The sequence below is a fragment of the Apodemus sylvaticus genome, chromosome 8 (genome assembly GCF_947179515.1).
Source record: "Apodemus sylvaticus chromosome 8, mApoSyl1.1, whole genome shotgun sequence".
Lineage (NCBI taxonomy): Eukaryota > Metazoa > Chordata > Mammalia > Rodentia > Muridae > Apodemus > Apodemus sylvaticus.
Window position 1 is genome coordinate 50,216,946 of NC_067479.1, and position 21,961 is coordinate 50,238,906.

A 21,961-nucleotide genomic window follows, 5' to 3' on the forward strand; every position below is an offset into this window, starting at 1 on the left:
GAGGAGCCGAATACTCTATGACTGTGCCTAGCCAAACGTCCCAACTGAACCATGAGGTAGGACCCAGAGTTCTATTTAAAAGAAACCTGAGAACCCACTTGGTTCCCTCAGTGTCTTCCCTCCCATCCTGTCCTCCCCTCCATCTTCAAACCACGTCCCAAAGTATCATTAGCAAACACCTGCTGGGAACTTCCTGTGACACTCCAGCCTAATTTGGCACTCTAATTTGAGCAGGATTTGATGCACCCTTATCTTTATGTGGCCGTTGATTGGCATCTTCCTTACGGAAGTGAGCAACTGGTAGCTACAGTTTGAAGAAAATGCCACTGAATATGCTGCTGAGCTGGAATTAAAGTCCTTCCTAAAATTAATAATGCAACATGTGAATGCCGTCTAGGAAGATTTACAATTATTACGAAGACATGTAAGATTCTTGGAGAATTTGAATCCTAAGCAGTCAGGAAGAGATGTCTTGCTCTTGAAGAATTTCAAAGAAATTTGCACCTCTTTGCACAGTTTTCCTGGTACCACACCTTAATGGCTATCTCCTTCACCACCGTGTATTCAAAGCCTGCCTAGTGCAGCTTAATAAGCACAGTGTTTCTTCTAACTTGGCTGAAATGAGGTCAGCGAAGACATAAACAAGGAACATGGTGCTCTCTTCTATGTGTCCATTGGTACAGTTAAAGCAAAAATTTCCCCAAATCTACCTCGCCCTAACTCCGGTAACAACCTTGAAGCGGCTATGAAAATATTTCTAACCATAAAACAGTTAAAGGGCTTGGGAGTTACAGAAATCCTCAGGACAGCCCAGAGAGCCCACCCTGCCGTCCACTCGATACAGAAGCCCTGTCACAGACACTGAGAAAGGAGCCACCTCCCCACAACACAGCCAAGAGCCAGCCGGGATAATTATAAAAGCAATACTGGCTTCCAAACAAGAAGACTTACACTTGATCTTCTTGTTAGCAGGGGCTGTACAGACAGCAGCATTTACTGTGAAATGTAAGGGCAGATAACAGCTGATTTGAAAGAGGATTGTGTAAACCCAGTTAAAGAGTAACCTTAGAAGATTATTTTCAATTACAGAGATAACATCATGGCTCTCAGTGGGGAAAAAAATGGAAAGGTTTGTTCTTTACACCACATACAGTGTACAAGACCCAAGGAAAAGCACCTGCTTTTAAGCCAGGGTCTTGGCTAACAGCTAGCGTGCTGGACCTCCCCTCCCCACAATTTCTTTAAGTTGTTTTCACTTATCTCTAGCACTTCCTCATCTCTGTGAGGCAAACCTTATTTTTAACCAGCAGAATCAGCTCAGAACACATCACCTTCAAATTAATTACTCAAGTGTTTGTGTTTCTCGGCACCAAATCCATAAAACATATGAGACCTCTACATCAGGGCGGGGCAGGCAAAAACAAGCCATCTATTTATGGCTGGCTATGGTAACGCCTGCTTTACCTGCCAAAACCCCCAGTCAGCTGAGCATACCCGGGTCTGGCCCTCCTCACAGTACCTGAACTAATCCGTAGAGACACCCAAAGGCTTACACTGACCAAACTACAAGCTCATGCCTCTGGCTAAATGGGATAAGTGTGTCAGGAGAAATCCCTACGTGTCACATGCATCAGTGCGTCCGTAGAGAATGGACTCAGGATGTGTGTGTGGGGGGTGGGGCTAAATGAAGACCCTAGTATAGAGGAGAATCATCAACTGGGGTGCAGAAAATGCGGTCCCTTTCAGGTTCTGTCCCTTATAAGCTTCATGACCTTTCCAAATTTACCCACCCTGACCTTTCTACAGGTCCTCGGTGTCCTGGCTACTTCATACAACTCTGCCCACACCATACCCCTTGCCCCGCACCTTGTTTACACGGAGAGCGCCTTTGGAGTCAGGCTTAACTTCTGGGAATGGCAGTCCTCCTTCCCAGTTGAGCGTCTGTCTCCCGCTCTTGTGTGAACACTTCTGGCATTCTGTTACTGACAGCTTCCTATTGCTGTTCCCCACTGCTGTCCATCTCCTCCCGGTGAGCACAGACTCCCAGAGGACAAAGTCATCTTTGTACAGTCCAACCTTCTATAACATGAGCGAGCAGCCACGGTGAGTAGATATGATATAAACAGATTAGTCAATGACTAGAGTGCATCGTCATCTCTCTTAAAACAGAAGGGATACTGCCCGCGTCATCGGTGAAGATAAAAGACTGAGACTGGACTTTCCCCACGTCCTGGCACTGTACAGATGCACATAAGGGTTGTGATGTCAATAGAGATGTTAAAGACCTGTAACTTACAAACTGTCTACTGTCTTCACATGCTTTACAGAAGTTATTATCCCCTGCACATGTCACATATCTACACTGTTAGAAAGAGGCATTAAAGAGGAGGCACTTTGCCTTCTCCAAGGTGAACTGGTGCTGAAACTAGGAATCTGTATGGATACGAAATTCATTAAAGCCTCGACATTGCTTTGCCAGATTTCTGCCTTGAATCCAAGGCCATGAGCAGTCGACACTGTGTGATGTGTGTGGCATTGGGGGACTTCAATTCCTGTGTCAATGCCTCAAAACATTTCCACAGCACAGTAGCATTCCCTCTGGAATAATGGGCCCAGGTTGCAATACACAGCCCAGGCTTCTTCCAAGAGAAAGAGGGCAGGGAGGGATTTGCAGGCATACAACAGCCATTTCTAAGGCCTCATAGTTCAGGTGTAGGCAAGGAAGACCAGTATTAGACATTTTCCCCAAAGGCAGTTCTTTCTCAACTGAGACTCTCTTGTAACAAAGAAAGAGATAGTTCTCTCATTTGATCAAGTCCACAGTCTCACGCTCTGAAGAGTTCCACCCACTGGAAGAAGCACATCATGCCAGCCTTCACCCAGCCCATCAGGTCCCAGGACACCCAGCAATGCACACATCTCATGCATCAATGAGATGTGCTCCCATGCACTGACCTCTAAACCGCACGAGGGAGCAGTGGGGGACTTGTAGTTCCGGAGGATTTTCAGGCACCTACGAAAATCATGTTCCATTACCAATGTTCCCATTGCTCGCTGGAGCAAAATAGACTTACTTGGTTTTTGTGGTGTGTGTGTGTACACATATTTATATGGATGTGAGCATTTGTGCATGCAGTATGCATGTGGAGGCCAGAGATGGATGTCTAATCTCTTCCTCAATTGCTGCCCACCTTATTTTTTTGAGGCAGGGTTTCTCATTAAACATGGAGATCAGTGATTTGGCCAGGCTGGCTGGTCAATAGGCAGTAGGGATCTATATGTGTGTGTGTGTGTGTGTGTGTGTGTGTGTGTGTCTTTACATCCCGTGCTGAGGTTACAACCGTGTTTCCGAGCCCAACTTTTATGAGACTTCTATGGACCAAACTCAGTATCTCATGCTTGTTCAGTGGGTTCCTTACTGACAGAGCCATGCCCAGGAAGCCATGGATACTTATTTCCTAACTGAGTAGACACAGGCAAGGTCAGGCGGAAGCTAATCAAAAGCCCTACAGAAGTCTAATGAACCTCCTCACTGGACAGAGAGCTGTTCTTACTACCTTAAGTCCTCACTAAAAGGAGGAAGAGGAGGTTCCAGTGACAGTCATGGTAAGCCCATCGGCCCATCAGCTGTGTTCAACTCTCAGTTCACCCGTAGAACTCGCAGTTCACGCTTTCCTGGTGCCAAAACGAATGCCTCTCTTGGAGAAAAAAAAAAAAAGCACCCAATTGAAAATAACTCTCTAATCTGCATCCTTTCAACAGAGCTGAAGTGCACTTCACCAGCACAGTGCATGGGCATCTTGAATTAGCAGAGAACTATTTTTAACACATGAAGGATGCGATTTGAAATTAGTTTCACGGGGGAGTGAGAACCTTGGAGATTATTTACTTTGCCTTAATTACTCTGACTCACCATTAATTTAGTTTTCCTGGGGTACTAAAGATTTCACGCTAAGATTTGGAGACTAAATAGATGTGGGCGCAAACTTGGAGCTTTGGGGGCTTGCAACGGCATCTTTGATAACGAGATGAGGATGTGCCCATTGGACACCAAAGACCACTCATGCACGCATGCTCAGTGACAAGCTCTGCGGCTGCTCCCATGATGCTTTAGACCCTGGGACTAGAGGCGCTGCCCTGAAGCATGCGGGAAGCTCAACTTTATTCTGCGTCCATTTCAATGCCTTTTGTTAAAGTCAACAGCATCATCTTTACTCGCTGCTATTCCCAGCAACTGGATAAAGGGACAGGGAGCAGCTGCCCCAAGCCTCGGAGGCAAGAGTGCAGAGCATTAAAGGGAAGTTTCTAAGGATCAGTGCAGTTGGCCAAGGGAGTCCGTCCATTCTCAATAGAGGAGACTACAAGACACTACAAGCACTCAGTAATGGGTTCATTAGGGCGTCAGTGGGAAAGAATGCACTCAGCGTCCCCCTGAAGCACTTAGCCGAGATCAGGGTCTGCCACATACAGCACGTGCCAAAGCTCTGCGCTCTGCCCCATGGCTCAGAATCAGCTGTCCGCTGGCCGAGACCACTACACAGGCAGTGGGTAGCAGCCAGCAGGCGCCTGTGGAGAACGATGCGCTTGCTGCCAGATGCAATCCGAGACTCACCAGGACCACTCAATCTGTCAGTGCCCTCCAGCTCCACCTGGCATCCAGCGATTAGGGAAGGAGTGGGCAAGGAAGGCCAGGAGAACTGGAGCACGGCTCTCGGCGCAAGCTGGCAAAGAACTCTTCCGTGTTCTAAATGTCAGAGGGCCTGGGTGTGTTGTGAAACTGCCTGAAGCCATTCTTCTTCACGAAACACTTCCCTTTTCCTTTGTACACACTTTTGCCTTTTTTAAGGTGTCCTTTATGTAGAAGCCATGCTGTTCTTCTGTCTCATTTTGATTGAGCTGTTTGATAACCTAATCCCAGTCATTCTAATATACTTGATCCAATTAATAACAGCAGACAAGTGCAAACACCTTTCAAACTCTACCATTCTCTACCTTGTAATCAAATTTTCTGTCACAGAGGTGAGCATGCTCTGGTGACAAACAAAATAGTTTGGCAACTATTAGTATTCCTTTAGCATATTTATAGATTTAAAACACCCGTGCATCTATCGTATCCCCGTATATTGTCTATTTGTATTCCCTGGCCTCTTTCCATATTCGTGCCCATGGAAAGTCACAGTTCAGAGTCGCTGTCTGCAGGCGAGCCTGTTCCCTTCTCTGCTGTTGAGCTGACTTCCTTGTCCCCCGACTACGGTCGTACTTATTGAAGCCAAACTTTGCAATACCAAACATTTCAATGGCAATTCTCAGGGGGATCGTTTCACTGCTGCATTTTTAGTTTGAAACTCAATATTGCGTTCCTCTCTCTATTATCAGTTAGAATGCAAGAAAGCGGGGTGTGATTAGTAGCTTCAATTTTCAAGTTAAAGGGGGCACCACGGAACACAGCACAGTAGAAGAGAGAACTCACAGTCCCGCTTCCTCCACTAACCAGCAGTGAGCGCAGCCATGTGTCAACACATGCTGGACCTTCGAGGAACACACGAAATCCAAATTACCGCTGTAGAATTTTTCAGTAGATTATCATTATTAGGCCAGTTTGGCACAAGAATTGTCTCTTACCAGGAAAAGTATCTTAGTTAACAGGTTACTTTTGCTGCAGTGAAACACCATGACCAAAACAAAGTCAGAAAGGATAGGGTTTATTTGGCTTACACTTCTGCACCACTGTTCATCGAAGTAAATCAGGACAGGAAATCAAGCTGGGTAGGAGGAACCTGGAAGCAAGAGCTGATGCAGAGGCCATGGAGGGGTGCTGCTTACTGGCTTGCTCCTCATGTCTTAAGTCAGCCTGATTTCTTATAGAACCCAGGATCACCTGCTCAGGGATGGCTTCATGCACAATGAGTTGGGCCACACCCCATTAATCATTAATTATGAAAATACCCTAAGGCTTACCTACAGCCCGATCTTATGGTGGTGTTTTCTCAGTTGCAGTTCCCTCCTCTCCAGTTACTCTTTCTTGTGTCAAGTTGACATAAAACTAGCCAGCACAAAAAGTACCCAGTATTCAATCATTAAAAATATAAATATTATATTATACATGTCATACGCAACATCTGAAATGAAACAATGCCTACAGTTTATTAGGAGAAAACCAGCAGACTGTAGACTGACATGTAAGTCAAAATCCCACTTGTTTACAATGTTATTTGTATGTAGTGTCTATATGGGAACACATCCCACACATCCCGCCCACTCCCACACACCTCCACACAGCAGAGTCAGAGGCACTCAGGGAAAATTTTTTCTGAAGTGTCAACAATGGTTGTCTCTGGGGTTGCTGGGGAATGGTCTATTCTTCCTGCATCTTCTATAGTATTTTATTTGATAAAGGCATGCATTTTGTGAGGAGAAAATTAAACTTAAAAATAACCTGGGTATTTACTGATTCTGTCTGTATGACAAAATAAATGGAGAGCTTTGCCTCCAAAATCCCTCTAAACTTAAATGTTCCAGGCGGCAAAAAATAACAAAGAAACTAGCCAGGCACTCAAAATATTATTCCATTATAAACGTCTATGACGAAGCAATGGAACCTCTTTCAGAGGTGAATGTACACATGTTGAAAAAGGAGACATAACCAGGTTTCCAAGTGCCTCTCCATCTTTTTGGGAGACTGGAAATAACACTGATCAAAGGGAAGTATCCTCTTTCAGAAATGTAGCTTCATCTTACATAAGAAGCCTCACACAGAAAGACAGTGGTATACACGGAACAATGAGATGCCAGGTCAGGAAGACCAGGGACTATGGAGGTCACTCAAAGCTACAAAGGGTAGCTGCTTGCAGGTCAATATCCTGGGCAGAGAAGGTCAGCTTATCCCTGAAGGAGGATGGATAGCCTTACTCTTCCTTGGACAAACTCCTAAGGTGTTCATAAGATGCAAATCTTTATTTCTGTCACTTACGCCTTCCATGGTAATGGTTTCAAGCAAACCAAGAGACTACATGCTCTCTCTGAGTTTCACTTCTAAAGTTACCATTGGGCATATTTGGTATAAATTGTTGGGGAATGATTATTTCAAAGATTTCTGAACACCATTAGTCTAGAGACATCTGTATGCCCAGGCTTGATCTGGACTGGGAAAAATACACTGAGATCAAACAGAAAACAGAAGGCAAGATAACGACTGGTATTTGTTTATTGGTGAATTTTACTATAGCTTCTAAGATCTCCAAGAGATAGTCTCGAGAGCCCCGGCTTCTAAAATCAGTTTATTGGTGTGAACATTTCTTTAAAGTAATAGGAATTTTACAAGGATAAGGTAAAAGTTTAACAAGTTAATTCCCACCACTAATGTGTTTCTTCTATAATAAATTGCTATACTGTATTTATCCATTCAGTAACCACTGCATTCTGGGAGAGTCAAAGTGGTCTGGCGGGGAAGGGTTCAAAAGTAAATTCTACCTAACCATGAATTTGTATTGCATATTTAGCTTTGGGGTCAAGTTAAAGTGCATTCCCCCACCCCACACAAAATTCTAAGTACAGGTGTGATTGTGCATTTGTCTAGTTTATACCCAGTGCTAGCTCAATCCCATTTAGAGAGGCAGTTGGCCACTTTTAATCTTAAGTAAGGAAGAAGACAGTCGCTGGCCCCAAGTCTTCACTGCAGTAAGACCCCTTCTGGGGCCATCTTCCCAATTTCTGCATTAGGAATCTGAGGTGGACTCAGCCGGCTGCAGTCTTTCACCAGCTATTCCAGGCAGGCCTGAGGAGGGCTGGAGAGCATCCTCTGGGAAAGTGACATACATCATTACAACAGTTCAATCCCTTACAGATAATCAGACTTGATTGTGTGACCCTATCTTAGATCATTGTTTGTCTCTAGCTACACTCACTATCCCCATGCCTTGTTCTGGAGCAGGTAATCATTTGCCCCTGGACTTGATAAATCATCTCCAACTTGGTTCTCTTGCTTCCAGTCTTTTTGTTTCTGACCCCTCTATAAACACGCCAGAGAGGTCGTGTGGACTAATCCCGGTCCTCAGCACTTCCCTTGAACCCCACTGGTCACTGCTTGAATAGAGGGTTCCCCTGTCAAAGATGAAAGGCTTTAGAAGAAGTATATGGGATACTTTCACAACCGTCGAAGTGTACTAAAGACAACCACGTTGTTCATTTCCAAATAATCCATTCTCTGTAATATGAGTTTTACTTCCATCTAAAAACAAAGGAAGGCAACATCCTCTGAATGTCTCCCCAGCACACTTAAAGTAACATTTAAGTTCAGGCCACAGAGCAGAAGGCACTGTCAGTCTCATTAGGCACAGTCCACCCTCACTATCTGATGCCCAGCAATGTTGACTGGTCATTTTTTTTTTTTAGTTTCCCAAAACTAAACTCTTTCTGCACACCACACATAGGACTCCCTACCTTGATAATGGTAACTACACTCCAGGCACTCATTTATAAATTACTCTCCCAGAGACGTTCTCCTGACCGGTGCACTCTCTTTATTACTCTTGTGGAGAAACCTGGTCTTTTCCAAGTATTGTCGTGGGTTCCAATAACATAATTATTTTGTGTTTGTTTATTTAACATCATTTAGAGTAAGACATGGACTCCCAGGAAGCAAGGAATAATGATTATTTTGTTCACTACTGTGGTCTCAGCATCTACTGTGAACTTGGCACAATAGCTACCTATTCATGTGGCACCATGATTATCTAGTGTGCTTTTCTCCAAAAGCATTAAATCTCTACCACAAAAGGAGTATCAAGCTAGGTCATGATGCTGTGTGAGATTTAAAATGTATGGGTCAAAAATAATACTTTGGTGAGCAGATGTTAAGAATCAGAAACTACTTAGGGTCCACTAAGCACCCAACAGCAGCAAGTACATTGACCAATAAACAGTAATGGCGAACTCTGACTTATAAATACATACTGTCTGTTATGGGTTGGAGCTGAGCCTCAAAAAATGTAGAAATGGCTGCTTTAAATCTCTGTCCTCACACCACTGCACATAACTGTATAGCCACGAAAACGAGTATGTGTTTCTGTAGAAAGACACAAGTGAAATGGGGGAAAAGATGGACCTTCCGGGGGATGGCGCAAGAAGCCATCATCTTCTCTCACATAGGCATGGGCTCTCTTGAAGAACGGAGCGTAGAGTGTCACCAGAGGAAAAGGGAGTCTGAACTCAGTCATGTCAGAGATAAAAGAGAAAGAGAATGAGGAGAAAGTCACACCAGCGCAAGCATAATTGATGTTTTGTTACTAAACAGTTCTTCACTGATTACAGGTGAGCGGGTGACTCGCCTCTTCCCAGCCCAGCACTTGTATTAACTAGAATCCTAATTTTCCCATGAAGCTGAAGTGTGTCTTAATTACTTGCCTTGAAGCTTATGCTCATCTGAAACAAGCTTATTTCTTTTCCACTGTCGGCTCACCCAGAGCCGCCTAATCCACAACCTACCGCCCAGCGCTCACCACTTCTTATTATGGAGAGAAGAAGCAAGCAAGTAGCCTTTCAGGCAGGTTCTAGAACCATCCACATTTTCATAACCACATGCACCATCCCGCAAAACATCCCCAAGCCCCCATGCCCACCATGGGGCAAGGAGACCACATTTAGCTCCCAGTCCAAAAGCCAACCTTCGATACTTAAGTTATTTTAGGATAGCTTTGCATTTTTCTAGGTCTCACATCTGTAAGGCTGTTGACAATGTAGAGAGCCGTTAACTCTAAACATATCCACCATGCAGGCTGCAGTGGTCTGTGAGCTGCTTCTGGCACCTAAGGACAGAGCACGTCAGACAATTCTTGTGCCCTGGTGACCATCGTAGTTGAAGGTATCTCCAATCTTTTTATATAAAGGAGGCTGCAACACCTAAGTCTGTCTTTAACTTGGAGCCCTGGAAAATGGACAAGGCTCAAGAACCAGTATGGCGGCAGGCCATCTACCAGGACGCCAAGACCTAAGGTACCGTGAGTACATGACAGTCCCAGCTTTGGTGGCCCCTCATGTGCCTTTGTAACTTGCTTTAGAGTTGGAGTCTACTTGTTTCTAGTTCCCTTCTTTCCAAAGCATTCTAATCTACATACTTTCCCTCTGTATTCGTTATAGAAACACATATACTTCTAGAGGAGGGACATGGAAGAATTTGGCAGAAACAAATAAAAAACATTTTGTACAGAGAAGTGCAATGGCAGCAAATGTGAGCCCAGATGCGGCAGAGGTATGACCATAAGCCCGGGATAGGCACATGAGTGAGTCATGAGCCAGCATGTTAATACGCCAAGGGTATTTCACAGACATGCTGCAGGAAAGAATCTTGGCAGAAGGTAGGGGTAGTGCGGACAGACAGTAACAGGGACACTGAAAGAAACTGCCAGAATGCCAAGTCACTTGAGAACATGGAACTTTGAAACTAAGTACTGAGGGGTCAGGAAAGGGGTGGAAACTGTGGGGAACAAGATTATCAGATTCACGTTGTCTCCATGCTTTACAGAACTGAGGGATGTCTACCTAAGGGGGAAAAAATTGCTTCAAAACATTCCCACTGAAGAAACAAGAGAAAGCTGCTTATTCAGATGACAGGAGTAGGACACTTCAAGCCATCAGATGGTCTAGAGGCTATTTTAATTAGTTGTTTATGATTTAAGACAATATTTGAATTTTGATCATTGTCTTCCCATCCCAAGTCCCTCCAAACCCTCTCCCCTCCCTAACCACACAACTCTTAGTACTTTCTCAAAAAACAAAAATCCAATGGAACAATGAAATCTCCTATAACCAAGAAGAGAACACAAAAAGAAAAGAAATTTTTAACCAAATAAAGGCACATAAAATCAATCAAACAAACAAACAAAAAACAAGACAAAACAAACATTCAAACAACTGGTGAAGTCCATTGTATGTTGGTCAGCTACTCCTGAACATAAGGCCTGCCCTGTAGTGGTTGATATATCCAATGTCACTCCATTGAGAAAACAAATTTTCCCTCTTCCAACATGTATAAATGAAAGCTTAGTTGTTAACCTTTACCCTAGTGGCTATATATTCATTCATTCATTCATTCATTCATTCATTCATTTAAAAAATATCATTTTTAAAAAATCTCATCAAAGTTGAACAAGACAACTCAACGGAAGGAAGAGAGTCCAAGAGAAGACACATGAATCTGAGACCTATTCATTTGCACTCAGGAATCCATAAAGACACTAAGCCGGAAGCTATAATATAAACACAGAGGACCTGGTGCAGGCCTGTGCACGCTGCTTTGGTCTCTGTGAGTTCATGAGCTTTGCACATGTAGATTCAGAGAGCCTTGTTTTCTTGGTGTCCTCCATCCCTCCTGGCTCTTACATTCTTTCTGCTTCCTTTCCTGCAGAGTTCCCTGGACTCTCAGGGGAGGAATATGGTGGAGTCATCCCATTCAGGGCTGAGAGTTCCAAGGTCTCTCAGTCTCTGAGTAATGCCCTACTGTGGGTCTCTGTATTTGTTCCCATCTGCTGCAGGAGGAAGCTTCTCTCATGGTGACTGAACAATATGCTGAACTATGAGAAGAGCAGAATATCATTGGGACTTGATTAGCACTACATTTCTTTTTCTTTAGACTTGCATTATTTGGTTTTACCTACGTCGCTAGGCTGTCTAGCCGTAGGATCTTAGTCACCCAAGACTAAGTGTCAACTCCAGCTCATGGAGTGGGCCTTGAGTCAAATCATTTATTGGTTGGTTACTTCCATAAGTTTTAAGCCACCATTGCACTAGCACAGATATCTTGCAGGCAGTCAGGTGTCATTGTGATTGTCACTGTAGTCATTGTATATCGAAGGCTGTGCCTGGCTTGATGTCTCCATTTCACTTTCGGTAGCACACAAAGTATCTTGTTAGACCAAAGGCAAGGGAATGTAGAGGAAAAGGCTCTGTAGTCACCAGCTCAACACCTCCACCTTCGATGAGTTGTGTAGGTGTTGAATTCAGTCATGGGACCTGGTCCAGAGGTTAAGAGCAGGAAGCTGTAGAGAGCACACGAGGGTCCTACAGCCTTGGCCTACACCACTAGTGAGCAGTGAGAATGAGAGAAGGCATGTGGAAGCATGACTGAATCCGCAGAGGAGGTATGCTGCCACCAGGGAGGCTGCCATTGGGGATACTGCCATCAGGGATGCTGCCCAAAGCAAAAATAAGCATGGATTTGCTAATCTCACTGCTGTTTCGCACCTGCTGGCTTGGAAGTTGGAAGAGGTAGCCTGCAGGAGTGTGCTCCTTCTTAAACAGAGAAGAGGAGGAAAAGACATGGAGTATGGTACCCAGCTAGAGAGGGAAGGATACTCTTACTAGTAAAGGAAAAGGCATCCTGATGGGTTTCCATGAGCAAACTTCTATTACAAAACACGTTCGAATCCTTCTTAAGTCCATGCACTGGTCACAGGGGCAAAACAGGCAACTGAAGTTGACATGCCCAAGGAATCTTACTCTATATTATCCTTCCTTTGGTTACACTTCCTTTAGTCCAGACAAGTGACTAAAATTTCTAGAATGAAAAAAGATCTGACTTTTCAAAATAAATGTTGAGTTGCATGTAGCAGTGCCCACCTATTATTGCAACACTTACAGAGGCAGAGACAGAAGGGTCTTGACTACTGAGGCGAGCTAGCCCTGTCTACATAGCAACTTCCAGACGCTGGCTCAACCCAATGACAAAGAAATGAAAGTCATACAAGCACATGTAAATAAGGAAACCTTGTGAAGTCTCTGTACAAGAGGATTATACTAACACAGCATCCTGGCTGTAAGACTACACTCTATGCTCTGCTTTAATAGATTCTGTCCTGGTAGGATCTGGCTGAGAGACACCTAAGATCTCTGTAGTGAACCCATTACCTAAAAGTGAAAAGTATAATTGACTTCAAAGGCCATCCATCCACATATGCACAATACCCTCCATCAGCAAGGCCTCTTGTATTATTTCGTTCTTTCTCCCATAGTGCTCCTGGCCTCTACAATGCCCATGTGCACAGTGGTTTTGCTGTCATAAGTCATCTTTGTCCTCCCTGATATTCATATACCAGTAAGCTCTTTGCAGACCCATTCTTTAGCATTTCATAATTTGGTCTCTGTTTGTCTCTGACTCAATAGCATTTTAGAAAAAAATAAGAAGGGTGGTGATCGGCTGCCCTTGTCTGATCATTCAGCTTCACAGTCCTACCTCAGACGGAGCCAGAATATTAGTATTCACACAATACTAATTAAAAGCCTACCTTATCTTATTTCATATCATCTAACAAGCTCTAACTCGCCCGCTTCATAATTAAGCATTTAATTCAAAACAGTTCTCTTTATGGATGTACGCTTTCTCTCCCTTGGTCTCAGTAGTCCTTGATCTCCACTGGGAGCTTGTGGACTCAAAACTGGCAGGAGAAACTGCAGTCAAGAGCTGCACATTACACAGAACAAACGGGAAAGCCAGCCCCAGCTCAGCTACTGCTCATTCACTTAGCTAAGTAGCTGCTGTCAGACCGAGAGAACAGTAGGCACAGGACAGTGAGCCCCTCTCCTCTCCCAGAACCTGAGGCAGGAGGAGCATTGCTTCTTGGCCACAAGCAAGGGAGAAAGACAGTCACTGTTCACCACAGCGTGAACATGCATCAAAGATCTCTCCGGCGGTTCTCTACGACTCTCCGAAGCCTTCCTGTAAAATCTAATGTTCTTCCTTTAATGACCTAATGGTGAATTATTTATACTCAGCAATTTATCTTTTTGTCTTCTTGTATTTAGGCCTGAATTGTACAATTTAACTCCTGAGAGCCTGAGTGTGATTCTAAGCTAGACAGAAAGAATCCCAGCCATTTCTGGGCTGTCGAGTCTGATGGGCAGAGCATGGGGACAGGGCAGAGTGGAAGACTGAAGCTCCCCTCAGGCCTGGCATGAGCTAACTCACCGCACGCTCAGGTGTCTGTGTTGTGCTGACGTTTCTGGGCAGCGCTCCATTAAAACCGCATCTCCTGCCCTTTCCCGCATCCCCACCAGCAGACTAGGCGCTCCTTACTTTGTACAACGACTTACCACTGATTGCCTGTGCAGGACTACTTCCCAGCTGCTCTCCACACCCCCAGTCCTTCTCCCATTAGTCTATTCCCCACACATCTGCTGAGTGATCTTTCCACACTCCAGATCCAAAGTGCAATGCCCTCGTCCACAGCCCCCGGTAGCTCTCTATCACCCAACACCAGGTCTCCCAAACTTGCATCAAGGTAAAAAATAAGCACATGGAGAATAATGCAGGTTCTTCTATGTCTTGTGTGGGTCTCCACAGAAGTAGACCTTGGAACTGAAATGCAAGCTACTTATCTAGGAAGGAATCCAAAGAAGAACTGGTAGAAGCGACAAAGCCGTTAGTCCCTAGGTTAACAGGCAGCTTCCCTGGGTTACTGAGGAGCAGTTTCACAGTGGAACTCTGGGACACAGGACAGAGCATCCATTATGACCATCATGGTCACCATGCCCCAGGGTACAACAAAGCTCGGCTTTGTCTCTGGAGGCCATTTACTATACTACACCAGGAAGCTATCCTATACCTAAGAGGAAATGGCCTCAGGGGAAAAAATAGGAGAACTTCGCAGAATTCCATAAACTAGTATGGGAGCATGCAGCGTATGACACTGAATGTGAAGCTGACTCTGCCATCTCTCCCTGAACATGTCCCTGCATATTCCCATAAGGTCTTGGTAGGATCTACAAATTGATGCTGTGACAAGCACATCACAAGAGTCCTCTGAACAGGCAGGTTTGAGATGGGCCGACCAATCTCAGTGAATTTCAAAACCTTTGACGGATCCTGTCAACTCCTTTTAAGACCGCAATGAATTTGCACAGTTTTCTAGAAGTAAAAATGTTCTCTCCAAACAGCTGGAATGATGAGTCTTTATAAACCCTAGGGCCAAATACAGTACCGTTCATGTAGTAAATGCTCAGTAAATGTCTGTTGAAGAAATAATCTCATAGATGTTGAAAGTACCCTTAGACAAAAAAGAAAAATTGGTACTCACCTAATAAAATAGCAAGTACAATTTCACTATTAGAACTAGACAAACGTATATTGATCACTAATATACATACGATAACAATCTTATGCCTAGAAGGCTTAGGTTGAAATCCACCATCCAAACTGATTAGGACCAGAAGTTTTGAATTTTATTTGTGACTATTTACATGCATATAAAAAGATATCTTAAGGGTGAGACCCAAATATAATCATTTAGTGATATTTTATATCCATGTAGCTGGGAGGAAACTTTGCCCTATACTTTTAGTACACCCACCCCCAGCCCCATGATGTCAGGTGTGGAATTTTCTACTTGTGGACTACAGACTCTCCGACTAGGGTTACTCAACCTCTATTTTAACCACCAGCTTACATGTTAACAGAGACTTGCTAGTATGCAGACCAGGAGTAAAATCCTACATAGTGGGAAAGAAAAGGATGAGCAATCTAACTGAATCAGGATAAAGGTCTTTCTCAAAGGATATAAAACCTGGGCATCTGGATAGGCTCTATCCAGACTCTGGGCTCTATCCACAGTATGCACAATGGCTTCTGAGGCTTCAGAGATGCACAAAGTGTCTCCTTGCAAACGAGACCCAAGCAGAGGCTTGAATCACTTGTAGTCACTAAAGACCCCATCCATGGCTATTTCCCCACCATTTGAGATGTTAGCCACCAGCCCTTGGCCACATTCCAGTCTGGATAATTACACTGGAGCTCGCAAACTTCACCCTCCAGTGCCAACTAAATAAGGTATTCCTTCAGACTTACAGCCATAACCTTTGTTATGCTGCTGTGGGCTCTTAAAGGGCCGTTCCACACTAGGGATAGCTGTATGTGTGAGAAATCAATAATTCTGGTGTGGCTCTTAACACTGGCAGGAGCCAGAGGTATATTCCAAAACAGCACTGGCAAAGTTAGTGATTTCAGAGTTTTTAATAGAAATACTACTAGTAAATGATAGACATGTCTGCTCCAGATCCCAAGGAGGAAGACTGAGACATTCGCATTGTTACACAGAGAAGAAAGGAAGGCGTACTAACCCGTCTCCCACATGCCAGCCTCTGCTGCACGCCCTGAATACTGTTCAAGGTGCTAGAGTTGGTCATATGATCAAAATAGCTGAAACAACTTTGCAAAAAGAATAATTCTGACCCTTTCTATGCTATCCAACTTTTGAAAAAATATGAATATTTCATCTACACTTCAAATATGACCACACACATATCTTCCAAATACTAGATCTGTCCACAAGAGTCAATAGACCTTTCAAGTCCATACACACTTCGACACATTCCTGAGAATGGGAAGAGATGCTTGGCTGCCTAGCCTGGGGGTGGCAATGGCTTGCAGGTTATGCATTTTCTTGTTTGCTTTTTGGTAATAAGCCTATCTGGGTCGGTGAGAGTTTATGGGTTCTATGAGCAGAAGGTGACAAAAAGAAATTGAAACTGTAAACATCTTTTATTTAAACCATCTCTTCACCACATTAAAAAAAAATAGCACACTGACTCTAACTGTATTCTATCACAAGGATAGAAACAATAAAAGAAAGATGTGTAAAGTATCATATAGGATCTCTTTGAACCTATAAACACATTATCTTATATGAGAAAACAGGTGAAGGAAACAAAATCCCAAGATTCCAGCAGATTAAATGTGTGGCTATCGAATATTTAACATCACACTATGCAAATGCATTTAGAAATGGTTCGGAATATTTTTTTCCCCTTAAATAACCTTGAAATTTAGGTTAATCTCCGAAGTTTCAGAACATGTATGCGCCCTGGACAAACGATGCTCAGACAATGGAAAATGCTTTGTGTCGGTGAAGTTCACTTGAGATCTGCCAAGCCATTATTCTGTTTGAAAATCTTCCTGCCTAGAACAAATTAATAGCAGGCTTCTAAAGCTAGGTTAAACATGCTGCAAATCAATTTATCCCCCTACAAATCTGCGAAAGTGCATCTTTTCTGGTGAAAATGCCTCTTCAGTTAATACTGTCACTTCATCGCTCCCCCAAGCAGCCGACTTTGGTCCCTGGCCGGAGATGTTGTGTTATAAAGGCTTACTGTCCTCACCAGCATCAGGCAAAGGGGGTACAGATTCTTTACTAGGATGAAGAAGCGCAAAGCGTGTCATGTGTACCAGACATTTCCTAAGTTAGTAGCAATGCTAGAAATGCATAAGCGGACTAAGTTTGCGCCGATGCTATGTTCACGATCAGTTTTGAGTTCAGGAACCACCTGGGTTACAGCTACAGAGTCTTACCTTCTACCGACACGTGTAACGCCTGAAAAGATGGCTTTGCTAGAACCGTGACATGAATATGACATACTGCAAACAGTTCCACCTTCACCAAAGACCCTAGATCACTTACAATGCAGGAAAAGAAGCTACTGTCATCCATCAGCTGCCTGTAATATCTGAACTCTTGTAGAAAGACAAACCGACCAACACAATCTTGAATCTCACCACTGTCAAAATGTCACTGTCGAGATAATACAGTTGGTACTTTGCTTGCTGAACAAGCATAAAGTCCTGAATTTGTTGTCAACACACACACATAATTTAAAATTTTTTAAAATGGCGTGTCTTTGTAATCCTAACACTGGGGATGTAGAGACAAGCATACCCCTGGGACTCTGGCTCTCTGGCCAGCCTAGGTAACCTAACAAGCCTGAGTCCAGCAAGAGACTGTGTCTCAGAAAATAAAGTGGAGAGGACTTAGGTAAATGGACCAACATCCAACTATGCTCAATAATTTCTGCATGAGAATGACCCTGTACACAAAGGTGCACCCTACACACACACACACACACACACACACACACATATACATGCATGAACACACAAAGATGCTCAAACAGAATAAGAGAGTATTAAAGATTGTTCTAAACTATGAACAACTAGCAAGGCACGGAGCTTGTGGGTGGTGGGAAGGAGGTGTGTTCACGGGGCTGAGTGCAGGATAGACTATGTGCAGCACGGCCCAGCCCAATGCAGGATAGACTGTGTGCAGTGCGGGTCAGCTCACAGTCTAGCGGGGCGTGCCCGTACTGATCTTCACTTGCAATTACTGTGTGCTTTCAAAGTATCCTGGCTTAATCCCAGCTACAAATTCCAATGGGAAAAAAGAAATGAAGAAAGAATAATTTGGAGGAGAAAGTAGGAGAAAATCATCAAGGAATTTCATCCCCAGGCTGCTGCAGCCCTCCTGGGCCTCAGGAATGCTTAGAATTAAATGGTTAAGCTAGAGAGCATCATTGCTCTCTACTCGGCTTTTAACAGTAAAAGGCTGCCATCTACTTAGGTATCACAGACCTAACTCAAGGTTTTAGAACATCCTGAGTGCACCTGACGGTGGTGAACATGCGCTCTCGTGATGTTTAATGCTTCTAAAGGGAAGAATTTGAAGGTCTAAACCTTCCTCCCACTTTGGTTTTTTCTGTTTACACTGGGCTTAAAAAGGGCAATAGAAATGAGCAGCTTCATTTCATCGACAATCACTACATAATTCTTAATACAACAAAAAAAATTCAAAGATTGGGGTACTAACATTTTTTTTAAAGAGATGGGTTCACCTGTCTGGAGTGAAACTTGCAGATGTGTGTCAAGTGGAGGGCTTCGGTGGCTGAGCCACGGGCTGAGGACCACGGGCTAAGGATCAGGATGTGCAAGCATCTGTCACTGCTCTGTTTTTCATTCACAGTAGGTGGTTGCCAGGCAACAAAATACTATTGTCTGTTTCTGTGATCTATTGGCCAATTCTACTGGTGATAATGCTTTTACAGTTTAAAACAGGGCCACCTTTCGGACAAGAAGAGATGAGCAAAATTTCTGAGGCCAACAATAATGTATATATGAATATAAACACACTGCCTGTACCCTAAAATTATATGTATCAGTTTATAACTGTGTGCAGACATAAATATATATTTTGCACATACCCATATATGTTTGTGCTATTACACACACATTCTTTTCCAGTCTACACACATATAAATTTTGTAGGCCTGCAACCAGCATCTAAATGCATGGGGGAAAATCAGAACATGAACTAGAGAAATAAAAACACAGAATCATTTTCTTAGCAACAGCAATGACTTCAGATGTGTCAGATGTGTCAAACCCTGTGTCAAACCCTGTTCCTTGATTATGAAGCCTTCCAAAGAGCAAGGCTCTTCTTCCTACTTATATAATAGAAAATTGGGAAGCTTTGTCATCTCCTTTGAACCGTCTTGCATATTAAATAAGCCATTTTACTTAATACGTGCTATATATTATGCTTCTAACCATAAGTGTGTTAAAAGACCATTCAACTAGTGTTACCATTTACACATAGGAATCTTAAATTTTATTTGTCTTAAAAATAATTGAATTGCCCTCCCTGGAATAGTCTCACAAGACTCTCTACTTTGTTTGGATATGGGTCCCTGGATAATTATAGTCATGCTATGTTCCTTTTGCCTATTTCACCAGCTTACAAATAAAATAACACACAGTGTGTGCAATATAAAGTTGTCAACATTATCTTGCATCCCTTGCCGCGCTGCTTGCTTTGAATTGACAAGGTTACAAAGATAAGAATTACAATATTCTTAAGATGTTCAGACACAACATCAAAACAGCCTGAAGGAATTAAAGCTCGAAAATGCCAGAGGCAATCCCGCTCTGAAATGGGGAGAAATAAAAGTCATTTATACGTATTTCTGGAATGGCACTGCGCAATGTCAGGACAGTCTGTAGATTTCACACAGTGCCCATCCGTCTTGTCTCACGATATTTCAAAAGCACTTTAACTAATGCTTCCCTCTAGAGGAATGAAATTCATTACCATTTGCAAATCTGCATATTACAAGAAAGCAGAATAATCAATATCCATTATGTGCGCGGACATTATTACTATAAGTCTCCTATCAAGATTGCAACGCTAGCAAAACAAAAGCAAAGTGTGTTAGTCACAACCTAAGTCCTAGACAAAATTACTACTTTTCCAGAGAGCAGTCTTCAGCAGAATGTAGCTGCCTCCCACTAGAGCTCCCAGGGACTTCTTCACATTGCAACCGACAAATGACCCACCACCTCCTACTCACCTAAGCACCAGGGTCTCTGCCATCCATCCATTTCCCTTGTCCTTTCTCCACCTTCTTCAGATCCTTTAATGACCCTTCATTACTGTCCCCAAAGGAACAAACTCAAATCTCCAGCCCAGTTCGCCATGAATCTCCTCTTGTGCTTTCCTTTCCTGCATTCTCCCAAGGCTACTTTCAAAAATCACTATCACTGAACAAACATAATCTCAGCAAAATTTAAAAATTTTTAAATGTTATAGCAGTGGAAAACTGCAGAAAGAGGAGTAAAGCGAAAGGTGAAACCTGAAGGAATTATAGTGGCCGGGTTACATACACTGGGATGCCCATGCCATAGAGCTGGGCTTCCCCACCTGTCGACCCCACTTCCCCCATGTGCTCGCTGCAGGATGACAACCACAACACTCCAGAACCACCCCCTCCAAGGAGGCGGGGTTACGCGATCAGCCAATCAGAGCCCGCGATCCCGGGTGTCCAACCTATGGGGTGCCCGTGGCCATGCAGGGGGAGGACATAGGGTAGTCCGGGAGGGGCCGCGTCCGTGGGAGGAGTGCACGTGTCCAGAGAGGCGGGGAACCCGCGGGCGTCCAGCTGCCGAGGCGCCGGCCCGGTGTCCAAGTCCGCTTGCCCAGTGCGGTCTTGGACTGGGCAAGGCAGGCGATCGCCCGCAGAGGAAGACCTGTCCTTGTGTCCAGTTCCCGGCGAGAGGGAAAGACACAAATAACAACAATAGTACCTCGCGTAGATTGGGCAGAGAGGAAAGTTTCTGGCCCGCGCCAGAGTGGAGAACGCCAAGGGGGAGATGCTATGCAAGACAGGAGGAGGACACTGTGGAAAGAAGGGAACAACGGAAAGGCTGCCCGGGCAGGACAGGGTCCCGGGTGCGGTCCGGGGAGGCAAGTGGCGGGGTGCGCTGTCCAAGGTGCAGGGGAGGCTGTTGGTGCGTGGTAGGCGCGGAGCCCAAGCAGACACTGGCCGGCCAGCGATAAAAAGAGCGGAGAACATCTGTGTGGGGCGCCGGGCACCCCTAGCTCGTAAAAGTGCGGGAGCCTGGGGAGCGGTAGGGAAGGGCGCAGGGGGCTCCCCACACCGCTGCCTTCCAGCCTCACCTCCAGCTCCGCTCCCCTCCCCCCTCGCCCACTCCCCTCGGTGCCTTGTTCCCTGGCCGTGGCGGGGGCGGGACCGGGAAACCCCCTGGGCGGCGAGTCCCTACGCCCCGGGGATGCTGCGGGCCGCGGAGTCGCTTACCTGGGGCCGCGGTGCGAGGATTCGAGGCAAGCGAGCGCCGGGCGCGGCGCGGCTCCTCCTTGCCTCGGCGTCTCCTCCCGATCGCGCTTCTGCCGGACTCTGTCCAGGGCGCAGAGCAGCCAGACCCGGCTAGACTGCAGCCTCCGCTCGCGCCGCCGCCGCTGCCGCAGACAGAGGACGCCCCGTGGCGGCTGGAAGCCTGTGTGAGTAGCAGCGCCCGGGAGAGTGGGATCTGCTCAGGGGCGCTGGAGACTCCGCGGCTCGGGGCGCGCGGGCGTGCGCACGCGCGCCTGCGAGTGTGAGTGAGTGTGCGCGCGCGCGCCCAGGGGTGGGGGGAGTCGCGAGGGGCGGGGGAGCGAAGCGGAGAGATGCTCGTAGGGACCGAGGCAAAATTCGTCGCCCCCGGAAATCCGTAAAGCGGAGAAAGGATGGGCGGCCTGTCTGGCCCGGAGGAGCTGCGAGCCAGGCGGAGAAACCAGATGAGAAGGCAGTGTGGAGCTCGTGATCCCGGCCGGTCTGGGGCCCAAAGAGCGCTCAGGCCACTGATGCTGCACAAGTG

At 45.1% G+C, this 21,961-nt stretch overlaps 1 protein-coding gene across 1 annotated transcript in view; it reads right to left on the reverse strand.

Annotated features, from left to right (window-relative positions):
* The window catches only part of Enox1 (ecto-NOX disulfide-thiol exchanger 1), a 567,937-nt gene extending 546,284 nt beyond the window's left edge, over nt 1-21,653 (reverse strand). Inside the window, exon 1 of the mRNA XM_052190902.1 lies at nt 21,403-21,653. The gene's annotated coding sequence lies outside the window, so the exon portion shown is untranslated. The remainder of the gene's footprint in view (nt 1-21,402) is intronic.
* Nucleotides 21,654-21,961: the final 308 nt, after the last annotated feature.